The sequence below is a fragment of the Chiloscyllium plagiosum genome, unplaced genomic scaffold (genome assembly GCF_037043375.1).
Source record: "Chiloscyllium plagiosum isolate Xiang-an unplaced genomic scaffold, Cpla_swu_hap1 HiC_scaffold_36, whole genome shotgun sequence".
Classification (NCBI taxonomy): Eukaryota; Metazoa; Chordata; class Chondrichthyes; order Orectolobiformes; family Hemiscylliidae; genus Chiloscyllium; species Chiloscyllium plagiosum.
This window is the reverse complement of record NW_028270174.1, coordinates 1080740-1106988: the sequence shown is the minus strand read 5'-3', so window position 1 is coordinate 1106988 and position 26249 is coordinate 1080740. Positions and strand designations below refer to the sequence as shown.

Sequence of the window (26249 nt, the reverse complement as noted above, 5' to 3'; positions counted from 1 at the left end):
GATCCTGATTGACAAGTCACACATGAGAATATAATCAGTGCGATGGTGTTTTTTGTGTATCTTTCGTGCCTGAGCAGACTGTGAAGACAAGGGACAATTTGGGATTTTGAGAAATTTGTTTTTTCCGGATCCATCAAACCAAATTTATCTGGAATATATTGGGGGAAACAGTATAAATGCAACTTTGCTCGTAAATTGTGATGAAATAGTTAAATGGTGCAGCAGGGAGTGATAAATCTGTTAATAAATAAAACTTATTTTATGTTTCTCAGCTCCCCCTTCAGTAGAGTCATAGAGAGTCATAGAGATGTACAGCAGGGAAACAGACCCTTTGGTCCAACTTGTCCATGCTTACCAGATATCCTAAATTAATCTAGTCCCATTTGCCAGCATTTGGCCCATATCCCTCTAAACCTTTCCTATTCATTTACCTATCTAGATGCCTGTTAAGTGTTGTAATTGTACCAGCCTCCACCACTTCCTGTGGCAGCTTATTCCATACACACACCACCCTCTGCATGAAAAAGTTGCCCCTTAGGTCTCTTTTATCTCTTTCCCCTCTCATCTTAAACCTATGTCCTCTTGTTTTGGACTCCTCCACCCTAGGGAAAAGACCTTGTCTGTTTATATGATTTGGAGATGCTGGTGTTGGACTGGGGTGTACAAAGTTAAAAATCACACAACACCAGGTTATAGTCCAACAGGTTTAATTGGAAGTACACTAGCTTTCGGAGCGTCGCTCCTTCATCAGGTGATAGTGGAGGGCTCAATCCTAACACAGAATTTATAGCTATAACCTGGTGTTGTGTGATTTTTAACTTTGAGGAGAAAGTGAGGTCTGCAGATGCTGGAGATCAGAGATGGAAATGTGTTGCTGGAAAAGCACAGCAGGTCAGGCAGCATCTAGGGAACAGGAGAATCGACGTTTCGGGCATTAGCCCTTCTTCCTGAAGAAGGGCTAATGCCCGAAACGTCGATTCTCCTGTTCCCTAGATGCTGCCTGATTTTTAACTTTGTCTGTTTACTCTATCCATGCCCCTTATGATTTTATAAACCTCTATAAGGTCACCCCTAATTCTGAAATGCTCCAGGGAAAACAGCCCTAGTCTAGTCAGCCTCTCCCTATAGCTCAAACCTTTCAACCCTGGCAACATCCTGGTAAATCTTTTCTAAACCAGTAATTTAGTACTTGCATATAATAAGAAAGAGAAGAGCGTGATGGACTGAACTGTAAACAAATCATTTCCTTCTTAAGAAATCTTCAGCATAACTTTGATAATAGCTTTCTTGAAATCTAAATTGCTACTCAAAACACTATTTTTTTCAATTTAAGATATACAGATGGACAATGCAGAGCATTATTAGATGAAAACTCAATTGGGCCTAAATTCAATTTCACCAAAAGCAGACATGTGTATTGTGATGCATGATTACCCAACACCATTCAGTGTGTTGTAAGCAATGTATCAACTTCTTGCAGGAGAAAGTGAGGACTGCAGATGCTGGAGATCAGAGCTGAAAATGTGTTGCTGGAAAAGCACAGCAGGTCAGGCAGCATCCAAGGAACAGGGGAATCGACGTTTCGGGCATAAGCCCGAAGAAGGGGCTTCCTGAAGAAGGGCTTATGCCCGAAACGTCGATTCTCCTGTTCCTTGGATGCTGCCTGACCTGCTGTGCTTTTCCAGCAACACATTTTCAGCTATCAACTTCTTACAGCCAATGCTAACCAGGTTGGTAAATGGCTGGATATCTCAGCTAGGGGTCCAGAATCATGAGCAATTAACAGGAGTTAAAACTAATTTGCACTGAAATAGAAAGTGTGTGACATCTGGAAGAGCTGCTGGAAGATGTTCTGCCATTGTTTCTGACTTATGTTGTAGTGAGTATTAGGGGGCTCCTCCAGAGCAGAGGCATTGTTTCAGTAAGCCAGTGGTCTCTTCTGGCTTTTGTGGTCTCTATGCTGGGAATGTGCAACACAGAAAGTGAATGGGTCTGGAGACTAATAAAGATAAATAAGGAAATTCTGGATTCATTGAACAGATATTCTGCATCTGTCTTCATAATAGAGGAGATAAATTATGTGCCAGAAATAAATATGATTCAGCAGATGGAAGAGAAGGATGAACTAAACACAATTGTAATCACCAGGGAAAGGATATGGAGAAAATGATTAGAACTGAAAGATGATAAGTACCAAAGTCCTGTTGGAATTCATCCTAAGGCCTTAAAATAAGTGGCTACTGAGATAGTAGATATGTTGGCTTTCCCTAGAATGTGGAAATGGTCCTATCAGATTGGGAAATAGTGAATGTGACTTCTCTGTTCAAGAAAGGAGAGGGATTGAAAGCAGCAATCCAAGATCGGATCGCTTAAAACCTGTCGTAGGGAAAACGCTGGGACCTATCATTTAGGAGGTTCGAGTGAAAATCTCAACAGGCAAATTCAACATGGTTTTGTAAAAGGAGAATCATGTCTGACAAATTGATTGGAGTTATTTGAGAAAGTAACAAACAACGTGGATAAAGGACCACTTGTTGATGTGGTGTATTTAGATTTTCAGAAGGTAGTCGACAATGTGCCACATCAAAGATTGCTTTGCAGAAAAAAAAGAACTCATGGTTTAAGGGATAACATATTAACATGGGTAAAAGCTTTGTTAATTAACATGAAACAAAGTGGAAACATTGATGGATCTTTTTTTGATTACCAAGATGTGACAAGTGGAGTGTGACAGGGATCTGTGCCAGGGTCACAATTATTTATATCTCTCTTAATGGCTTGGCTGAAGGGAGCGAATGTATGGCATTTAAAATTGCTGATGACACAAAGATGGATAGGAAGGTACGTTGGGAAAAGGAATGATGAGTTTGTAAATATAAAATTATGATCAGTGAATGAGCAAAAAAGTGGAAAATGGAATATTATATGGGTAAACACGAACTTGGCAGGAAAAATGAAAAAGTAGCATATTATTTGAATAGAGAGAGTTTGCAAAATTCTGAGCTGCAAGTGATTTGGGTGTTGTGGTACATAAGTCATATAGCATGGAAACAGACCTTTTCATCCAACCAGTCCATGCCGAACATAATCCCAAACTATACTCGTCCCAGCTGGCTGTGCTTGGCCCATACCCCTCCAAACATTTCCTAATCATATACTAATCTAAGGGCCTTTAAACATTACAACCATACTTGCATCCACAAATCACAAAACGTTAGTATAGGTAGAACATAAAGAAATGGAATGTAGCATTGTCATATATTGCAAGGGAAAGGGATTACAAATAAAATGATGTTTTGCTGCAGTTGTACAGGATCTTAGTGACATCATAGTGAAATGTTTTTGTTTTGTTTTTGTCTCCTTATTTAAGAAAGGACACAAATGGATTAGAAAATATTCAGAGAAGTTTCACTCAACCGGTTCCTGAGATGGAGCAATTTTCTTATGAAATGAATGTTTATTGTCACTTGATATTTAACAAATAAATACAGTGAGAAGTGTAACATATTGCCATGCTCTGGTGACATTTTGTGTTACAGGAAATATTATGGTGTAATGAGAATATAACTAAAAACAAGAATACTTCCACCCTTGGTGTACTCTGCTCAACATTGGGGGAGTGGGGGTGGTCTCCACAAGGGGCTCCAGTCCCACCAACACTCCCGCATCTTGGTCCATTCCAGAAGTCCCACACCATGCCCACCAATGCCCCCACATCACAGTCCATTCCAGGAGTCCTGCTCCAGGCTCACCACTCCACTGCCAGCTGCACCACACTCCCGCCAATGCAACTGCTGCTCCCTTCGATCCACCAGGAGTACTGCATTGCTGCAGCTGAAGCCCAACATCCTGATTCTGACGCTAACCACAGAGGCTGCCCTACTGCCACCATCACCTCGAGGCCCACCAATGTCGGAGTTGCCAAGCTCTGACAGCATTTCTTGTCTATGGGTTCACACTTGCCACGTCAGGAGTTCTCTAAGGGCTCACTCTCTTCTGTGCTGAGCTCGCTCTCCCTGAAAGAAAAGAAATAAAGGAAGAAAGCAAACAGAAGTGTTCAGGCCTGTGGCCAGAATCTCAGATGCAGTGCTGTTACGCTATTACCCTGTCACCATGAAGAGGTGGATATGCCTGGCCTTCAGCCATTGGAGTTTAAAAAAGTAAACGGCCAGCTGAAAAGATGTTTTCTCCTTATAGGAGAGAGTTGAACTTGGGAACTCAGTTTGAAAATAGCAGATTTAAGATAGAAATAAAAATATTTTTTTTGTCTCAGATGGTCATGAGTCTGAAATTCGAGAGTAATGATTTGGAGGTGCTGATGTTAGGCTAGAGTGGACAAAGTTTAAGATCACACAACACCAGGTTATAGTCCAGCAGGTTTATTTGGAAGCTAAACCTCTTGGGACTATAACCTGGTGTATGATTTTTAATTTAGAGCAATGAAGGCAGGGTTATTGAGTATTTTTAAGGCAGAGTAGATAGATTCTTGACTAATAAGGGAGTTAAATGGGATGGATCAGAATGTGGAGTTGAGGCTATAATCAGATCGTAATCATCCTTTGGTTAGTTATAATAGTTCAAATGTAATTGATGCAGAGGAGTGGTGCAGAATGCAAGTATCATGATTACTGTCAGGATAAGCAGGCATGGACCTGTATGACTCTCAAAAGTTGGATGTGGGAAGAATAGATTCATTTTCGGTTCTGATGTAGAGCTCAGTTGTAGCACCCACAAAGACAGTTCACAGCACACAGTGGTACCATGCACTCTGGGTGACTGCAATTGTAATTAAACTGCAGACTTACAACATCTCTGTCTCCTGGCATGAGTAGAAAATGTCAATAACTTTCTTTATACAACAGTGAACAAAAACACTGTGAGATGCTTTACATATCTACAGCACCAACCTGGAAGGAGCTAAGCATACAATCATTTATCACAACAGTGATCTTGACAGCCACTGGCAATGTGATCCTGGCCCTGTGCTGAGATTGTACTTGTGTTTGCAGGAGGTGGCAGGACGCATCCTGATTTCAGACTCCTCACACATTGGCAACATTTAATGGAGCTGATGGCGGTCTTGCCTGTCAGTTGGAAAGGCCATGTTGCTTCTTTTTGGGAAGGTCTATCAAATTAAGGTGTCTATGAAATCAACAGTGGCAGGCCTTTCTCAAGATCAAGGACCCTGGGGTTAAAATCCCCACCTCCTGGGAAGTGAGGGCAACTCTCAGTCGGATTCCTCAATCACTGAATACCTTTGAATATGGGAGCCTCCCCTCCAACACCCCAGGAACCTACAGGCAATACTTACTTTTCTAGGTGTCCACATGGCCCCTCTGTACTGGCTTTATACCTTCAGCAGATGGTATAAGGCCCTTAAACAGGTATCATTTGCATACTTAATGAACTCAATTGCTGGTGGGGTAGAAAGACTGTCCACAAACCTGGTCACCATCGATTTATCCAGCAATCGAGGAAGGCAGTGGACACTTCACACAACACCCACTCCCCTGATTAAAGAGCCCTCTAGTCACCATGAGAGAGGGTACTAAATTCCAACCTGTGTCCCTCTCTGAGGTTCACGTGGATACAACCTCCAATTGGCTCATCTGCTCCTCCTCTGCTCCCTTTCAGTATTTGACCCTGTTCTATATGATCTTTCATTTTCCCCGAGTCAGTCATGGAGTCATAGAGGCATACATCATGGAAACAGTCCATGCCGACCATGTTCCCAAACTAAACTAGTCCCACTTTCCTGCACTTGGCACATATCCCTCCAAACCCTTCCTTCTCATGTACGTATCCAAATGTCTACTAAACTTTGTAACTGTACCCGCATCACCACTTCCTCTGGAAGTTAATTCCACACACAAACCACTCTCTGTGTAAAGAAAGTTGCCTCTCATATCCTTTTTAAATCTTTCTCCTCTCATCTTAAAAATATGCTCCTCTAGTTTTGAACTTCCTCACCCTAGGGAAAAAAACCCTTGCCATTCACCTTATCTATGCCACTCATTATTTTATAAATCTCTATAAGGTCACCCCGGAACCTCCTATGATCCACTGTAAAAAGTCCCAGCCTTTTACAGTCTTTTTTTTCAATCTCAAATCTTCCATTCCTGGTAACATTCTGATAAATCTTTTTTGAAATATCTCCAGTTTAATAATATCCTTCCTATAACAGGACAACCAAAACTGCACTCGAGAAGAGGCCACCCCAAAGTATTCCTGGAAGACTATCTGTAAATGCTAACATGCATTGGAGTGACTGATATATGAAGTTCTGTAGTCTGAGAAAAATCTTTCAACACCTGCCACACCATTTATTTTGAACTTTGCAACTTGACACAGCTATTGAAAGGATTTGTGGAATTGGAGCAACTGCCAGAAGAAAAATCAAATGACAATTAACCGATAATTTTTTTTCTTATTCATGGAAGGATGAAAGTGTTGCTGGGCTGGACTAACACTTATTGTCCATATTTTGTTGTCCTTGAGAAGGTGGTGGTGAGCTGCCTTCTTGAACCATTGCAGTCCATTTGATGTAGGCTGATCTCGAATGTTGTTAGGGAAGGAATTCCAGGATTAATTGAACTATAGAGGATACAAAAAATCCCAGGAAGAATTGTAAATGAGAAAATGGGAGATGGGGGGAACTCAAGAAAATTGCAATCACCAGTAAAGTGGTACTGAACAAATTGTTGGAACTGCAGGCTGAGAAGACCCCAGGTTCTGATAGATGTCATCTTAAAAGAGAGTGGCTAGGAAGATAGTTAATGCTTCAAAGAAGAGTCATTCTGAACTCGAAATTTAACTCTGTTTATTGTTCAACAAACGCTGTTGGACCTGCTGTATTTCTTCAGCCCTTTCTGTTTACTTCAGATTTTGCTTTTAATTAAGATAGTTACTGTGTTGGTTTTAATTTTCCAAAATTCCCCAGATTCAGTGAAGATTCCATTTGATTGAAAAATCACAGTTTTAATTCCTTTGTTTGAAAGGGAGGAATACAGAAGAAGGAACCTACAGGCTAGTTAACATCTATCATTGGAAAAATGTTAGAAGCCATTATTAAAGACATTATAACAGGGGATTTGGAAAAATTCAAGGTAATTAGGAAAATTTAATATGGTTTTGTGAAAGGAAAATCATGTTTAATCAGCTGTTCTGTGTATTTCAACAACGTAACCTGCTGTGGATAAAGGAGAACCAATGGATGTAAAATAATTAGATTTCAAGAAGGCATTTAATAAGATGCTACATCAAAGATGATTGCAGAAAATAAAATCTCGTGATGTAGCAAGTAACATCTTGCCATGGATAGAAAATTGGCGAATTAACAGGACCACAGTGAGTAGCCATAAATGGATCATTTTCAGATTGGTAAGTTTACTGTGTGGTTTGCCTCAAAGATCAGTGTTGGGGTTCAACTGTTTACAATTTATATAAATGACTTGGATGAAATGATAGAAGTTGTGGTTGCTAATTTTGTCGATGGCAAAGATGGATCAGAAAGCAGGTTGTGAAGAAGGCCAAGAAAGGCAGCAAAAGAATACAGACAGATTCAGTGAGTGGGCAAAGATGTGACAAAAAGAGTGTAATGTGGGAAAATAGGAAATTGTCCATTTTAGCATGAAGAATAAAAAAGAAGTATAAGAGGTAATTGGTAAGAGATCGTGGGGCTGTAAGATACAAATGGATTTGAATTATGAATTGAATGATTTATTGTCCCTTGGTATTTAATAAATAATTACAGTGAAAAGGGCACTATGTCCTAGTGTATGAATTGTGAAAGATTACTATGCAGTTTGTTATGATCCCAGCTGATGTTAATACTGGATAAGTTGTATCCTAGAATGTTAGATCTTAACTTTGTTTTTGTTTATGGTAGGGATGAGGCACTGAATACATTTACAAGAGACTATACTTTTAACACAAGAAATGTTTATTAAACAAAAAAGTCTACATTATTTTAAACTAGACAAAATAAACATCAGAACCAGATTCAAATATAAACTATATTCCTTCTATCCCAGCAATATCCTCAGAGACATCCAAACCTTAATGAAGAATTATTATTCCCCACGGCTCATTATTCAGACTCAGGCTGGTACAGCTGCAACCCGTTTTCTTTCAGCAAATTTCTGTGCAGTCACTTTTTCCCCTCATCTTTCCTTGAGACATCTAAAGCAAATTACAAACTAAACTCACTTTAATTTGAGAGAAATGCCGTGCATTCCCTAAACCCAGAGTCCAACAGTCCTTCACTGTCTGACATAGTGCACACACACAAGATGACTGACTTCGCAATTGTCTGTTTCTTTCTATGTCTGGTGTCCTGCTTCAAGGCAACAGTATGGATTTTGAATGCACTGAATTTCAACCTCCAAACTCTTCAAGTCAAACCTCATTTAAATCCATTTAAACAGAGCAATTCTTCAGAGTCCTGGGCACTACCTCCCCAAACACACAAACGGAACTCTAAAAATGACTATTTCTTCCCCCTCTTAACACAAAATATAATCTAAACTTACAGTTATGCATTGTTTTTAACAAGGTCTGCAAATAATTAGAAAATGTAATTGAATGTTATTGTTTATTGAAAGGGGATTTGAATACAAAAGCAGGGAGATTATACTTCAGTTGTACAGGACACTGGTGAGTCCACACTTGGAGTGCTATGCACAGTACAGGCCTCCTTATTTAGGGAAGGATGGAAGTGCCTTGGAGATAGTTCAGAGAAAGTGTACCAGACTAATACTTGGAATAGCTGGGTTGTCATATGAGGAAAGATTGGACAGGCTTAGCTTGTATCTGCTGGAGTTTTGAAGACTGTTCCTCATGATAGGCTGGTTTGCAAGATTAGATCGCATGGGATTCTGGGAGCTAGCCAAATGGATAAAAAAAAATTGGCTTGAAAATAGGAGACAGAGGGTGGTGGTGGAGGGTTGCTTTTCAGCCTACAGGCCAATGACCAGTGCTGTGCCACAAGGATCAGTGCTGGGTCCACTGCTTTCCATCATTTATATAAATTATTTGGCTGTGAATTTAGGAGACATGGTTAGTAAGTTTGCAGATGTCACCAAAATAGGTGGCGTCGTGCACAGTGACGAAGATTAACTTAGAGTACAATGGGACCTTGATCAGATGGGGGCCTTTGGACCAAGGAGTTGCAGATGGAGTTTAATTTAGATAAATGTGAGGTGTTGCATTTTGGTGAGGCAAACCAGGGCAAGGCATATTCAGTTAATGGTAGGGCCCTGGGGAGTGTTGCCAAACAAAGCCTCCTACAGAGGCTAGTGCATAGTTCCTTGAAAATGGAGTCACAAGTGGACAGGGTAATGAAGGAGGCATTTGACAAGCTTGTCTTCATTGCTCAGAACATTGAATATAAGAGTTGGGATATCATGTTGTGGTTATACAGGATATTGGTGAGGTCACTTTTAGAACACTGCATTCAATTCTGGTCACCTTTCTGTAGGAAAGATGCTGCTAAACTTTAGAGGGTGCAGAAAAGATTTACAAGGATGTTGCCAGGTTGAAGGATTTGAGTTATGGGAAGAGGCTGAACAGGTTGGGGCGTTTTCCCTTGGAGTGTCAGAGGCTGAGGGATGACCTTATAGAGGTTTATAAAATCATGAATGACATGGATATGGTGAATAGTCAAGGTCTTTTTCCCAGTATAGGGAAAAAGTAAAGGGCATAAGTTTGAAGTAAGAAGGGAAAGTTATACAAAGGACCCGAGGGGTAGCTTTTTTGCACAGAGGGTGGTGCGTGTATGGAATGAGCTGCCAGAGGAAGTGGTGGAGGCTGGAACAATTACATAATTCAAAAGGTACCTGGATGGGTACATGATTAGGAAGGGTTTAGAGGGATATGGATCAAATGCTGGCAAATGGAACGGGGTCAGACTAGAATTTTTGGTTGGCACGGTCAAGTTGAACCCAAGGATCTGTTTCCATACTGCATGACCCCATCATTCTATTAAGTGAAGACTTGCTTGAAAGATACAAGATACTGAGGTAGGGTGATAGGATGGATGTGGAGAGGTGTCAGCTTGTTGGGAGAATCCAGAACAAGGGGTCACCATTTCAAAATAAGGGATCACCTATTTAGGGCATAGATGAAGAGAAATATTTTTCTAAATTTTGTTTATGAATCTTGAGAACTCGCTTCCTCACAAGGTGTTGGAGAGTCCTCGAACATATTTATACACAGGTAAAGATACACAGGATCTTAACGAGCAAGAGGGTGAAAGGTTATCTGAGGCAGTTGGGAATGTGGAGGAAGCAGATCAGATATCAACTTATTGAATACTGAACCAGGCTCAAAAGGCGGAGTGGCCTATCCCTGCTCCGAATCTCCATGTACCTATGGAAGTGATAACCTGAATTATTCATCTTCTACTCCAGGGGAGCATGTGATCAAACCTACTGAAGTGCTGTCATTGTGACAAGTTAATCCCACTGTTGACTGCATGCTGCAGTTTTGTGGATTTTTGATTAGTTATCTGAACTGTACTTAGGCTTTGATTTGATAGATTTAGTAATCGGAATCTGCTGACTGCAGGAAAATGCTGGAAGATGCTGCAGCAAGTTTCGTTTCATTAAACAGTCTCTGGATCAGGCCATTCATCAGGACCCAAGCACAAATGCTGCATTGATTTAAAAAAAATGATTAAAATCCATTGAACAGAGTACAGGGTGAATTTGCTTTTGGGAAGATTGAAATATATCAGATGTATAACAGAAGCTATTGATTTGATAAGCAATGGAAAATGGAATTTGTTGAATGTAATTATAAAGATTTAATTGTGGATGATTACAGAACTAATAATTAAGACAGTTGTATCTGACAAGTGCAAATTACATATAATGAGCTAAAGTTGGGTAGGGAATATTTCGTGTTAAAATAAGCTGTTGGAATTTTGGATATTAAAAGCAAATTATTCAATTAGGTTATGGTGATTGCATCTCTTTGTGAGATTACAGCTGGTTTCACTAAGTCCATAACAATTAGACTATTTTGCACTAGTTACAGGCTTGTTTCATTCAACAGCTGCCTTGCATTGATTTATGTCATTATCTTCATGAAAATGTTTTATGATAATTTTGAATAATTATGATAATTATAATAAGATTGATTGTGAGTTTTCATTTTAGCTGCTCTGCTCAAGAAACCAAATCCTTTTTTGTAAAAATAAAAGCAGAAGCTGCTGCCAGCACTCAGCAACTTCGACAGTAGCTGTGGTCAGAGAAACAGAATTAATGCTTCTTCAGAATTCTGTCTTAAAAAGAGCATTTTAAGGTTTATTTGGTTTGTAAAGACCCAGAGAGGGCAGTGAGAATACAATAAAGTGTGATTGAAAGGAGTGAATGAGGCTGGGAGAAAATAAAGTGTATATTGACCTGTAAGATATATACAAAAATAAAACCGGAATTGGGCTAGTATTAATCCGAGAAAGATGCATATAAACAAAAAAAAAGAAAAGCAGAAAAAAACAACAGATCTGAGGATTGGGAGCAGTTCAGATTTCATCTAACCTGACTTTTATGTCCACTGCCCAGACACGCCTTGGCAGCTTCTTGTCACCAGGCAATGGACATGAGAGTCCTCACCTTTGCCCTTAGGGGGCTATGGTGGAGGGTGTTGCACACAGCAGTCCTGTACACCCGGAGATTGCAGGGTTCACTGACTCCCAGCCCAGCTGTTTATTTTGCAGTACTGTGAAGTCCATGGACCATGTATACATTAGTTGCGGGCAATTGTATGCACTTTTCATATTATTTGAAAAATTGTTTGTTGTGTTTTTGATTGCACTTCAGCCCAATGCTCCTGATCTATGGGTATCTGGTGCAGAGGCAGGTCAGGATATCGGAGGGTGTCCTCGTGGGTGGGTCTGCTCTTGGGGCTGGCCAGGCTGGCTATAAACAGGTCCAGGCAATGGGCTGTGGAGGGGGTCATATCTGCCAACTGTCTGCACCTCTCCCCTGGCTATGTTCATGCCCTTATGTCATTGGAGAAGGGACATGTGGTGTACATCAATGCTATTGATGCCTTTAGAGATGTGTGTGCACTGCAAGGGATAAAGTGGTTTATTTCCCCATCAAACCCCAACACATTTTGAGTTGGTCCCTCCTCATTCTCCCTACACCCACCTCACTTTTGATGTTTGCACTGCACATAATGGGCTTTGTATGTCCAAAACTACAATAAAGCAGACCCAGGCAGTGGTTGATAGTTAAAAACAAAAAAAGACCATAGTAATTTGATTGTGGGAAAACCATTTGGTTCTATGTGATAATTCTGGACATACGGAAAAGAGCAGACCCAGTCCCGAGCTCAGGACCAGGAGAATCTGGATTCGGGTCCCACCTCGAGGTTGATTAGAAAAAATAAGAATTGGTGATTTTAAAAACAAGCAGATCCAGTTGTAAAAAGATGGACACCACAGAGATACCATGCTTTATTTTCCCCACCAATTCTATTTTGATTTAGCTCTCCCATGCCCTCCCCTCATTTTTGATGGTTTCCATTGCCTGTAGTGGGCTGTGTGTGTAAGTATGTAATTGGCTATATGGCTGATGTACTTGTGGTGGTCAATAGTTAAAGATAAAGTCACTGTGACTGGGTAGTGGGAAATCCATTTGGTTGTGTGTGATAATACATCCTGATATAAAGAAAACAAGTAAAGTAGACTCGGTACGAAAGAAAAGCCGACCCAAAGGGGCTTTTGTGGTGCAGTGTACCTACCTCTAAGCTAGGAGGTCCATGTTCAAACCCCACCTGCTCCAGAGGTATGTAATAACATCTCTGAACAGGTGGATTTAAAATAAAAGCAGACCTAGAAGAAAAGGACCATGTAACTCAGTGGTATTGTCTTTAGCTCTGGCTCTGAAGGCCTGAATTCATCTCCCACTGGCTGCAGAATTGCAACATAGCACATGTGACAGCTTGAAATATTTAAACTGATCCAGGATTGGATCTGCAAAACTGTCTATCCCAGGCTGGAACTAGCCTATATAGGCCATAGGTCATAGTTCCATTTTGGTGTTCAGCAGTAAAGAGTTGCTTTCAACTTGAGCTACCTGAGTTATGACAGTAACATCTCCAAGTTTACAGGTGACACAAAGCTGGGTGGGAGGAGGATGCCAAAATGCTTCTGTGTGATTTGCACAAGTTTAGTGAGTGGGCAAATGCACAAAGTTTAATATGGATAAATGTGTGGTTATCTACTTTCGTAACAAAAACTGGAAGGCAGATTATTATCTGAGTGACAATAGTTGGGAAAGGGGGAGGACCTGGGAGTCCTTGTATACCAGTCACTGAGGGTAAGCATGCAGGTAGAGAAGGCAAATATGTTGGTGCCTTCATAGCGAGAGGATTTGAGTATCAGAGCAGGGATGACTTGCTGCAATTATACAGGGCTTTGGTGAGGTGCCACGACTACTCAGTGGTTAGCACTGCTGCCTCACAGTTCCAGGGACCTGGGTTCAACTCACCCCTAGGCCGACTGTCTGTGTGGAGTGTGCATATTCTCTCCATATCTGTGTGGGTTCTTGCGGGTGCTCCAGTTTCCTCCCACAATCCAAAGATGTGTAGGTCAGGTGAATCTGCCATGCTAAATTGCCCTAGTGTTAGGTGCATTAGTCAGGGGTAAATATAGATAAAGACCCTCTTCGGAGGATTGGTGTGGAATTGTTGGGCCGAAGGGCCTATTTCCATACTGTAGGGAATCTAATCACACCTGGAATATTGTGTGCACTTTTGGCCTCTACTTGAGGAAGTTCTGGCTATGGAGGGAGTGCAACAAAGGTTTACCAGACTGATTCCTGGGATGAAAAGTGAGGACTGCAGATTCTGGAGAGTAGAAAGTGAGGTCTTTCCTGATGAAGGGCTTATGCCCGAAATGTCGATTCTCGGATGCTGCCTGACCTGCTGTGCTTTCTCAGCACCACTCTCTTGACTCCGGTTCCTGGGATGACAAGACTGACATATAAGGAGAAACTCGATCGATTAGTACCATATTCACTGGAGCTTAGATGAATGAGGGAGGATTGCATAGAATACTATAAAGTTCTAACAGGATCAGACTGGGTAACGTGGGAAGGATTTTCCCTATGACCGGGAAGTCCAGAACCAGGTAATCTAGGTCTGAGATGTTAAATGTCTTCACTTAGTGAGTGGTGAGCCTCAGAAGTTCTCTGCCACAGAAAGCGGTTAAGAACAAAACATTGAATGTTTCGAAGAAAAAGTTATATATAGTTCTTCGGACTAAAGGGATCAAAGGGTATGGGGAGAAAGCAGGATCGGGACTGAGTTAGATGATCAGCCATGATCGTATTGAATAGCAAAGGGCCAAATAATCTGTTCTTGATCTTATTTTCTATGTCTCCATCTTCCTGTGTTGAATCTTGTGGCCTTTGCTACTTCAGAGGAAGAAAGCAGATGAATTCAAACTGTAAATCTATGAACTGAAGTAAATTGAGGCTGTAGAAGGAGTATATTGAGAATGATAATGCATTTTGAGAAGATCAATCCTCCATAGTGAGGAAGGAAGTGGTCATCTTAATAATTATGAGCATGGGAAGCTCTAGTAAATAATGAGTGGAATTGAAGCTGCAGCCAAATTCTGGAGTGGCAGACATTGAAGACTTCAGACTAAACTGAATAGATGCATTTTAACAAGAAAGGGAGATTTGAAGAGGAGGATCTACCATCCATGTTTAAGAGAAAAAGTGAATGAAAGTATCAAACTTAAAGAGGGAGCACATCATGGCACAGAAATTAGTGACAAGTCAGAACATTGGACAGAATATAAAAATTGCAAAGAAACACCAAAAAAAGTGATGAGGGAAAAATTAAAGTACAAAAGAAAGCTGGTTAGGAGTACAAAAACAGATAGGAAATGTTTCTTTTGACACAAAAGGGAAAACAATTAATAATGTGATCATTGGTCCAATAGAAAGCAAGTTTGTCTGGAGAATTAATAATGAAAAATAAGGCAATGGTAGGCAAACTGCACTGTTATCTTACTCACTCATGGGTTGTGGGCGTGCTGGCTGGGCCGGTATTTCCAGCATTGCTCATCCTTAATTATCGTAGAGAAGGTAACAGTGAGCTGCCTTCTTGACCTGTGTTCATGTGCAGTTGGTAGACCCACAATGCTGTGAGAGAAAGAAATTTGACCCAGCACAGGGAAGGAATGATATATTTCCAATCAGGATGGTGAATGGCTTGGAAACCAACTTACATGTGGTGGTGTTCCTGTCTATCTGCTGCCCTTGTCCTTCTAGATGGAAGTGGCCATGGGTTTGGAAGGTTCTGTCTAAGGATCTTGGGTGAATTTCTGCAGTGCATCTTGTAGATAGTGCACTGCTGCTACTGAACATTGGTGTTGGAATGACTGAATGTCGTTATGGTGCCAATCAAGCAGTCTGCATTGTCCTGGATGATATCAAACTTCTTGAGTACTGTTGGAGCTGCATTCATTCAGGCGAGTGGGGAATATTCCATCATTTGTGCATTGTAGATGGTGAATAGGCTTTGCAGAATCAAGATTTGAGTTAATCACTGTGGTATTCCTAGACTTTGGCCTGCTCTTGTAACCACTTGATTTACATGGCAAGTCCCTTTTTGATAGTGGGGGAGGGCGGGTCTGTGTGTGTGTTTATGTGTGTGTAAGTGTGTTGGGGGGGGGCGGGGTGGGGCTCAGTGATGGTGACACCATTGAAGGGGACAGTGGTGGTTTACATAATCTCTTATTAGAGATGGTCATTGCCTGTGTGGCACAAATTCTACTTGCCACTTTTCAGTAAAAACCTATATATTGTCTAGGACTTTTTATATTTGGACATGGAATGCTGCAGTATCTGTGGTGGTTATGCTGAACATTGTGCAATCATTGGCAAACATCCCCACTTCTGACCTTATGATAGAGGGAAAGTCATTGATGAAGCAGCTGAAGATGGTTAGGCCTAGGACACTACCCTGAGGAACTCCTGCAGAGATATCCTAGAGGTGGGCGGCACGGTGGCACAGTGGTTAGCACTGCTGCCTCGCAGCGCCAGAGACCCGGGTTCAATTCCCGCCTCAGGCGACTGACTGTGTGGAGTTTGCACGTTCTCCCCGTGTCTGCGTGGGTTTCCTCCGGGTGCTCCGGTTTCCTCCTACAATCCAAAGATGTGCAGGTCAGGTGAATTGGCCATGCTAAATTGCCCGTAGTGTTAGGTAAGGGGCAAATGTAGGGGTATGGGTGGGTTGCGCTTCGGCGGGTCGGTGTGGACTTGTTGGGCCGAAGGGCCTGTTTCCACACTGTAATGTAATCTAAAAAAAAAGCTGAGATGATTGACCTCCAACAATCACAACCATCTTCCTATGTGTCAGGTATAACTCCAATCAATGGAGTTTGTCTCTGATTCCCATTTGTTAGGGTTCATTGATGCCACATCCTGTCAAATGCAGCCTTGAAGTCAAGGGCTATTATTCTCACCTCACCTCTGGAATTCAACTCTTTTGTCATTTTCTTTCTAATTCATTCATGGGATCTGGGCATCATTGACTAGGCCAGGGTTTATTGCCCATCCATGATCACCCAGATGGCAATTACAAGTCACCTACATTGCCGTTAATCTGGAGTTACATTGAAGCCAGGCTGAATAAAGATGGAAGATTTCCTTCCCTATGGACATTAGTGAACCAGATGGGTTCTTCCTGACAATTGATAATGGTTTCATGGTCATCATTAGACTATTAAATTCAGATTTTACTGAATTAAAATTCTTCCCTTTGCTATGGCAGATTCGAATCCGTGTGCCCAGAATGTTACCTGTATTTTTCGATTAATAGTCCAGTGAAAATACCTCTTGACCATTACCTCAACACAGAACCAAGGCTGTAATGTGGTCAGGAGCTGAGTGGCCAGGTGTAACCCAAGCTGGGCGTCACTGAAGAATAATCTGAGTAGGTGCTGCTTGATAACACTGTTGATGACACTTGCCATCATTTTACTGATGATTGAGAGGAGACTGATGGGGCAGCAATGGGTTGGGTTTGTCCTGCTTTTTGTGTATAGGATATACCTGGGCAATGTTCCACATTTTCAGGTAGATGCCAGTGTTTTAGCTGTAAGGGAATTGCTTAGGTAGGAGAGCAGCAAGTTGTGGAGAATACATCTTCAGTACTACTGCCGGAATGTTATCAGGGCTTATCGCTTTTGCAGTATCCAATGATTCCAACTGTTTCTTGATTACAATTGGAGTGAATTGAATTGGCTGAAGCCTGGGCTGTGTAGTGCAGGGGATCTTTGGAAGAGGCCAAGATGGATCGTCCACTCACTACTTCTGTTTCACATCTTCTGCATTGATGTGCTGGCTCTCCATCATTGAGGATGAAGATATTGTGGAGCATTCTTTTCCAGTGAATTGTTTAATTGTAAACCATACACAATTGGATATGGTAGAGCTTAGATCTTATCCATTGGTAGTGGGAATGCTTAGTCCTGTCTATTTTCTATTCCATTGTTTGGCAAAGAGCATCAGTGGTTAGCACTACTGCCTCACAGCACAAGGGACCCGGGTTCCATTCCAGCCTTGGCAGACTGTCTGTGTGGAGTTTGTACATTCTCTCCGTGTCTGCGTGGGTTTCCTTCGGGTGCTCCAGTTTCCTCTCACTGTCCAAAGGTGTGCAGGTTAGGTGGATTGGCCACGCTAAATTTCCCATAGTGTCTGGTGTTGTGCAGCCTAGGTGGGTTAGCTATGTGAAATGCAGGACTATGGAGACCTAGGTCTGAGTGTCGGTGCAGACTTGATGGGCCAAATAGCCTTTTTCTGCACTGTAGGGATTCTACAATCCTATTCTTCAATGATCTCCTGGATGCCTAGTTTCAGTTGCTAGATCTATTAAAATCTATCACATTCAGCATCAGGTTAATGCAATACATGGTGGAAGGCATCCTCAACGGGATCATGGGATTTTGTCTCCATAAGGATTGCTCAGTGGTTACTCCTCACGATACTGGATAGTGAAATGCTAGGTAAATTGATGAGGATGAAATCAAGTGCGTTCTTCCCTCTTGTTGCTTCCCTCACTTGCTGGCGCAGGCCCAGTCTAACAAGTTATGTCATTTATTAGGCAGCCAGCTCCGTCAACAGTGCTGCTATCAAGTCTCTCTTGGTGATGGACATTGATGCTGCCCACCCAGAGTACACTCTGTGCTGTGTCACCTCACTGCACCCTCCAAGTGGTTTTATCATGGAGGAGAACAGATTCATCATTGTCTCAAATTGTCCTGGAGAGTACAGTGTGTTGTTAACATGTCAATCAGCCAGTGAGTTCAGAGGATTGAAAGTTACGTAATAAATAGTAAATCTCTAGAACCTTTTGGTCAAGTTACACCACCCCATCATTTATTTCAAACAAGCAGCATCTTTCCTTTGGTCTTTCCATTATTTTAAGATCTCACATGAAATTGGCTGCAGAAGATTGAATCAGTAATTAACAGAAAAAATAGCCAGTTTAATGTAGTAGCTCAAAATTAAAATGAACATATACTGTGGTGCTAAATTGCTGCTAGAGATTTTTAAAAAATTAAAACTTTAGTAATATTTCTTTCTTTCTTTTTGCTTTTCTTTATCAAACCTCACTTTTCCTCATTCTATACTTAACAGGATGATATTTTGTTCTGTTTTTTCTATTTCTTTCCAAACCCATAAACTCATTGGTTGAGGAGATGGACTGTTGATTTTACCATAAATTAAAATTCCCCTGTTAAAATTGCAGCAATTTATAATGCAGATTCTTCCTTGATCTGAAAAGTGGAGGAAAAATTCAACAAATGCGGCACACTGTAAAATATGTCCAATAGTCTACAGCTCTGCCAGTGAGGTATCTGCACAATGAAACCCACAGGCAGTGGATCGAGGAATTACCATGTGAGCCTGCTGATATTGTGTTTTTCTCCCCAAAATGTTTGAACATTTGTTTTTGGGAGAGATTTTGGGCTTCTGTCCCTTTCTATACTGGAAACAGGGACTGACAGGTTTACTGACCAATGAAATAATTGATACCGTTCTCCGCAATCATGAAATGAAAGTTGAATATAAACAAATTACTATTCTTTCTGTCCTCCTCTCTTATATAACATTGAGTCTCCTGTACACATTTTCAATATAGACAGGCCAACCTGGAAATTATGCCGAGGGGTATTTCAGAACATGCAGTTTCCAAATCAGGCTCAAAATGTCACTGCACAATACACACGTTTCAAACACACGTGAGGTGATTGCAGAGATAAATAAACCCGAGAGAAATGAATGTGAAAGAAAGATTGCTATAAGCACAGCATTAAACAGGATACTTTTGATCAAACCTAAAATTACAATTATGCTGCAAGAGCAGCTAGAAATGAAACACTATAAATAAACACAAAAATACAAGGCCAAAATTGTAGTTTAATCTTTAATCATGTAAAGAGATGGGCAATTAACAAAATAATTGATCAAATAAATGCACTTGAAATTATAACTATTAAAGTAGGTCGTTTCAAAACCAGAGGTCAATAAATGTCCAGAAAATGAAGAATTACTAATATGATTGGCACAAAAAACTAGAAGAGAACTCACATGTACTCAAGCACGATCCTTGTGCCTCAGAAAATCTAAGCAGATGCAATGAAAAGTTTTTAAATGAGGGGTCAAATGAACTGGAACAAAAGGACTGCAGTATTAAATCTAGTTAAAGCAATTTGTTTAATAGATTGTCTCGGAACTCGAAAAATAACACTGATTGCTCAGTTATGTAACAGCATTATAGACATATCAATATTGAATATGACAATAGTCTAAAATCTTCAGCTACATCCTTGAAAGCATAGTGTAGTTTGGGTTCTGTATAGAATAAAAATCTATAAATCTTTGGGGATGAATTTTCATACATGCTGATATTCACGTGAGTCTGGAGATGTGTGCAAATGTTTGTCCAGTAATATGCTACCTACCATATTGGTCAAAGTGGGTGTGCTGTGCTCAGGGGTGACTTTGGCAGTATTTTAAATTGAAATTAATAAAACAGATGAGGGTCTCACAGGATGTTCTTCCCATTTCTAGGCAGCATGTCAGTCACTGATTTCACATTTATGTTATATTATCAATACTGGACAGCAAACACTTTGTGTGGTAGTTTGCACTGTGCATTTTATAATGAAGATATAATTGACAAATCTTATCACATGATTTATATTCACTCCAGTTTTTCTGAATAGTACTCACTGCAGCTGTTTGAAATTAATAGTCAGTTAATCTGTTCTGCTTGATGACGAGAAGAACATTGGCCAGAACACTGGGGGAAAGAATCTCATGCTCTTTTACAAATAGTGTTGAATCTATTACATCTGCTTGAACTGGCGGTATGAACCCAATTTCAAACTTATCTGGATGGTTTTAACTATGATAATGTAGCAATCTTACCATGTTCTGACCTGCTGGCCTGATTTGTATTCCCACGTCATAGAGCAGGACATTAGAGAGTAGTCATGCTTACCACAATGTCAAGGAACTTTCATTTCACTTCAACATATTCAAAGGCAAAATCTTCAGTGTACCTTTGGGCATTGCTCACCTTTCACATTTTATCCTCTGCAAAATTCCAATCCTTTGCTGCTTGTATGCTCATTTGTAGCAAACCCAGTTCATTGATCACTCATGCGCTTGCTGACTCACATTGACTCCCAGTCAAGCAATGCCTCAATTTTAAAACTCTCACTCCTATTTTCAACCCCCCACCCTCCAGCCCCTGTCTTATGGCCTTGCCCACACCTTTCTGTATAAACTCTTCTAACCCAACCCCAGAACTCAGTGAGAGATCAATGTTCATCTAATCCTAACCTTGTGAGCATCCCCAATACCAATTACCACACCAATGGCAGCCATGCTTTCAGCTGCCTGTGCCCTGAGCTCTGGAATTCCAAACCTAAGTCACACAGCCCCTCTACTTCCCCTTCAAGACATCCCCAAAAACCTCTTTGAATAAGCTTTGGGTCATCTGATCTAAATCTCCTTATTTGGTCCAGTCAAAATGTTGCTTAATAATAGTCCTATAAGTATCTTGAGACAGTTTATAATGTTAAAAGCAATGTGTAATTATATATTAATAGCTTCAAAGCCTTTTTGATTCATTTGTGGGATGTGGGTGTTGCTGGCTGGACAGCATTGCCCATCCATGGGGGCCCTTGAGAAGGTGGGGATGAGCTGCCTTATTGAACCACTGCAGTCCACCCACAATGCCATTAGAGAGGAAATTCCAGGATCCTGACCCAATGACAGTGAAGGAACAACGATATATTTCCAAGTCAGGAAGGTGAGTGGCTTGGAGGGGAACTTGGAGTTGGTGGTGTTCCCACATATCTGCTGCCCTTCTAGACGGAAGTGATCATCACGGGTTTGGAATGGTGCTGTCTGAGGATCTTTGGTGAATTTATGTAAAACTAGCAGCTGGGTCAAGACCAGCAAAGGCACCGTAATCTCATTCAATTGCATCACAGGAGTGAGGCCAGACTGCATACTCTCCCCATTCCTTTCCACTTGTTTATTGTTTTCATCACAAGGAAGGTGATGATAGGTGCAGTCTTTGGCATCCCGTGGCAACACCAGTGGCTGATGAGCCTGAATTTTGCAGCTAACAATGCAATGGTGAACAAAAAATCATGTACGCTTAAAGACAGGAACACCAGTCTTGAGACTAACAACACCAAGGTTGATCATGGATCAACAGCAAGAAGACCAAGGCACTGATGATTGGGCAGAAACAAAATCGTCCCTTTATTACTAACAGGCAACAGAAACATTGAAGACATCAACCTCTTTCTCTCTAAGAAGCAACATCTACAGGGAGGATGACATAGACACCGACAAGAGTCAACCAAACAAGAGTTTTTCAACACTGCACAAGGTCAGGGTATCCAATTCCAGCAACCCAACTATGAAATTGCAACTCTACATTTCCAATTTAGTACCAGCTGCAACCTACGTGGTTGAGGCATGGAAAAGAACAGCAAAGTTGTCATATACATTGGATGTCTTCCATTAGCCTTGTCTATGTAGCATCCTGGCATCACTTGAAGAGACAATGATGAAATGCCAAGAGGCCTAGTCACAAGTGCCTCCAAGACAACATGACAAAGACTGGCAAGACACATACTTCACCACTAAGACATATGCCCCTCCACAACGCAGGAGAATGGAAACCATAGAAAAAGATAGAAAAAGAAGATAGGACTAGTCAAAGAAGATCTTGGTAAATATACTTAAGGAGGGCCTTCAAAAGTACACGTGGGCTGAAGTGAAAGCGAGTGTGTTGGATCGGACTGATGGCAGAGCCTTGCTATCATTGTTTCATTCAGGACGGGAGGTCGTAAGTCTATATATGACAGTATAATTACAAGCTATTGTTGTGAAAAGCTCAATTAATATCACCGTAATGAATGTGTGAAAATACTCTCAAAAATCAATATCCTCAAATGATAACTTAATATGACGTTGTTTGGAATAACAAAAGATCATTAACCCTAATAGTCTTGTTGATTTTCATTTTGTAATGGATAACAGGTTCTTTCATCATTTCTATTACTTTCTTCTCTACCCAGAAATCTTTCTGTTGGAATTAACTTCGATAACTTTCTTCAGTCTCCCTCCTTTGTGAACTCCTGGCACAACTAAGACAGTATCACCAACTCACTCTTTATATTGTGTCTCTGATGTTTTCTCCTTCTCTGTAGTAAACAATTTACTTACATGGTTTCTTTTAAATTTGTTTTTTAACCTTGAAACTTCATTTAGGTCACATTTCATAGAACTCACTTCAAAAGCTCTTTTCTCCAAAGTTTCTCTTGCCCAGAGCAAAGGTATCAATTTGCTAAACGTCTCTGTGCTACTCAAATTCCTGAGTTGTGCTGTCATCTTGATTGTTTTCTTCAGGGGGACATTATAGTTAGGTCACATGCACTGAGAGTGGATAGTGGAAAAGGATTATGGTAATTTACTCTCTCAATTTTCACTATTAATTCCTGGATGTCCTTTGCTAAAACTCAGAACCAAAATGCACATTTCAATTTTTAGCACATCCATGTGTTTACTGTCTTTTAGATTACTTTACAGTGTGGAAACAGGCCCTTCGGCCCAACAAGTCCACACCGACCCGCCAAAGCGCAACCCACCCATACACCTACATTACCCCTTACTTAACACTACGGACAATTTAGCATGGCCAATTCACCTGACCTGCACATCTTTGGACTGTGGGAGGAAACCGGAGCACCCGGAGGAAACCCACGCAGACACGGGGAGAATGTGCATACGCCACACAGTCAGTCGCCTGAGGCGGGAATTGAACCTGGGTCTCTGGCGCTGTGAGGCAGCAGTGCTAACCACTGTGCCACCATGCCACCATGCCACCCTTGCAACCGCAGGAGGTGCAACACTTGCGCCCACACCTCCCCCCTCACTTCTCTCCAAGGCCCCAAAGGAAACTTCCATATCCGCCACAGATTCACCTGCACCTCCACCCACATCATCTACTGCATCCGCTGCAGCCGGTGTGGCCTCCTCTATATTGGGGAGACAGGCCGCCTACTTGCGGAGCGATTCAGAGAGCACCTCTGGGCCACCCGGACGAACCAACCCAACCACCCTGTAGCACAGCATTTCAACTCCCCCTCCCACTCCACCGAGGATATGCAGGTCATTGGACTCATCCACCGCCAAACCACAACAACGCGACGGTCGGAGGAGGAGCGTCTTATCTTCCGACTGGGAACCCTCCAACCGCAGGGGATGAACTTGGACTTCACCAGTTTCTTCATCCCCCCTCCCCCCACCTTGTCTCAGCCGAATCCCTCCAGCCTGGCACCGCCTTCCTGACCTGCAGTCTTCTTCTTGACCTCTCCGCCTCCATCCTACTCCGACCTATCACCCTCACCTTGACCTCTTTCCACCTATCACATTTCCAACGCCCCTCCTCCAAGTCCCTCCTCCCTACCTTTTATCTTCTCCTGCTGAACACTCTCTGCTCATTCCTGAAGAAGGGCCTGTGCCCGAAACGTCGAATCTCCTGTTCCCTGGATGCTGCCTGACCTGCTGTGCTGTTCCAGCAATAAAGTTTCAACTTTGATCTCCAGCATCTGCAGACCTCACTTTCTCCACCATGCCACCCAAACACTTGTAAACACTTACATAATATTTCAGTAATATTGTCTTTTTACACATTTTAATCATACACATAGACACAATAAAAGCATAAAGTGTAATGGGTAACTCATTATTTTTCTGCCATTTCTCAGATTTATTGCTCTCATCAAAAGTAGATTCAGGGAAATAAGGATTAAGGAGCAGTTTTGTTTTCCTTTATTGCCTGTTAAGTCATCATTAATAGGTGATCATAAGAAACCCACCCAGAAATATGCAGGAAGACAAAAATGAGCTCACAGACAGAACAAGCATTCATCAATTTAATTAACAAGAAGATTTTCAATTCTAACTGTAATGTTTGGAGAATAGAATTTATAAAGTGGGAATACAAGAAACTGTGAGATAACAGTTTTTCAGTTTTTCTGGTTGACAGACAGGAAGCAGTGTTGAAATGAACAGGCCCTTTTCACAGTAGCAGGCAGTGACGTGTGGGGTGCCACAGATTCAGTGCTGGGACCCCAGCTGTTCACAATATACATTAACGATTTGGACAAAGGAATTGAATGCAATATCTCCAAGTTTGCAGATGATACTAAGCTGGGTGCTGTGAAGAGGAGGCTAAAGACCGCAGTATGACTTGGACAGACTAGCTGAGTAGGCAAGTACTTGGCAAATGCAATATAATGTGGATAAGTGTGAGATAATCCATTTTGGTCTCAAAAACAGAAAGGCAGATTATTATCTGAATATTGGCAGCTTAGGAAAAGGTGAGGTGTGATGAGACCTGGGTGTCATAGTGGAACAGTCACTGAAGGTTTGTGTGCAGGTGCAACAGGCAGTGAGGAAAGCTAATGGCATGCTGCCCTTCATAGCAAGAAGAACTGAGGATCAGAGTAAGGATGTCTTGCTGTAGTTATACAGGGTCAAGAGTATGGTGCTGGAAAAGCACAGCGCAGGTCAGGTATCCGAGGAGCAGGAGAATCGACGTTTTGGACATAAACCCTTCATCAGGAATGTGCTATACAGGGCCTTAGTGAGGCCACACCTTGAGTATTGTGTGCAGTTAAGGTCTCCTGGTCTGAGGAAGGTCATTTTTTTTTTAGATTTGTAGCTCAGGTTGACGTTCTTAATGTAGGTTTGCTCACTGAGCTGGAAAGTTCATTTTCAGATGTTTTGTCACCATACTAGGTAACATCATCAGTGAGCCTCTGAATGAAGCCTTCATCTGGAAGCTCACTGAAGATGTTACCCAGTATGGTGACGAAATGTCTGAAAATGAACCTTGCAGCTCAACAAGCAAACCTACATCCAGAAGAACTAGGGGTGACAGTCCCAGAATAAGAGAGAAGCCATCCAGCACTGAGATGAGGAAGAATGTCTTCACTCTGAGAGTTATGAACCTGTGGAATTCTCTCCCACAGGAGGCTATTGGGGCCAGTCCATTAGGTAGATTCAAGAGGGAGCTGGTCATGCCCTTGTGGCTATAGAGATCAAGGGGGGTGGAGACAAAGCAGGAATGGGATACTGAGATTGCATGATCAGCCATGGTCATATTAAATGGTGGGGCAGGGTTGATGGACCTACTCCTGCATCCATTTTCTATGTTTCTATGTTTCAAAATTTGCCCGTTGTGGGAGGTGTTTTCCTGAATTCTCATCTTCCATAATAATATCTTTGAGGTGACTGCAGACACTTCAGTGTTTATCACGAAATACGTAATACTATTGGCTTTCATCCTCTGTTCTACAGTCATGTTGGTCAGTTTTAGAAGCACAATCTATTACAATAAGGAAGGCAGCAGTTTATAACTCTAAGAATTGAGATTCATAATTACATCACTCATACTAAAGACATTTACCATAGCATGTTTGGTTTCTTCTCCAAACCCCATTCTATAAACTGCTGATGCCATCTTTCTCCCAGGCAATAGTATGGGATTAAACTAGTCTATCTTCAAATTTAGTACTGTTTTTGACTATGTGATGAGTTTATGACCACATATTTGCATCATCATTTAGACTTACCAATTTCTACCCTCTTTAACGTCATCCGTCTTTATCTCCATTTCACTTT

General features: G+C 41.5%; 1 protein-coding gene across 2 annotated transcripts in view; it reads left to right on the top strand.

The window, feature by feature from the left end:
* cplx1 (complexin 1) overlaps window positions 1-26249 on the top strand; it is a 382061-nt gene that overhangs the window by 81914 nt on the left and 273898 nt on the right. The gene's annotated exons all lie outside the window — the stretch shown is intronic.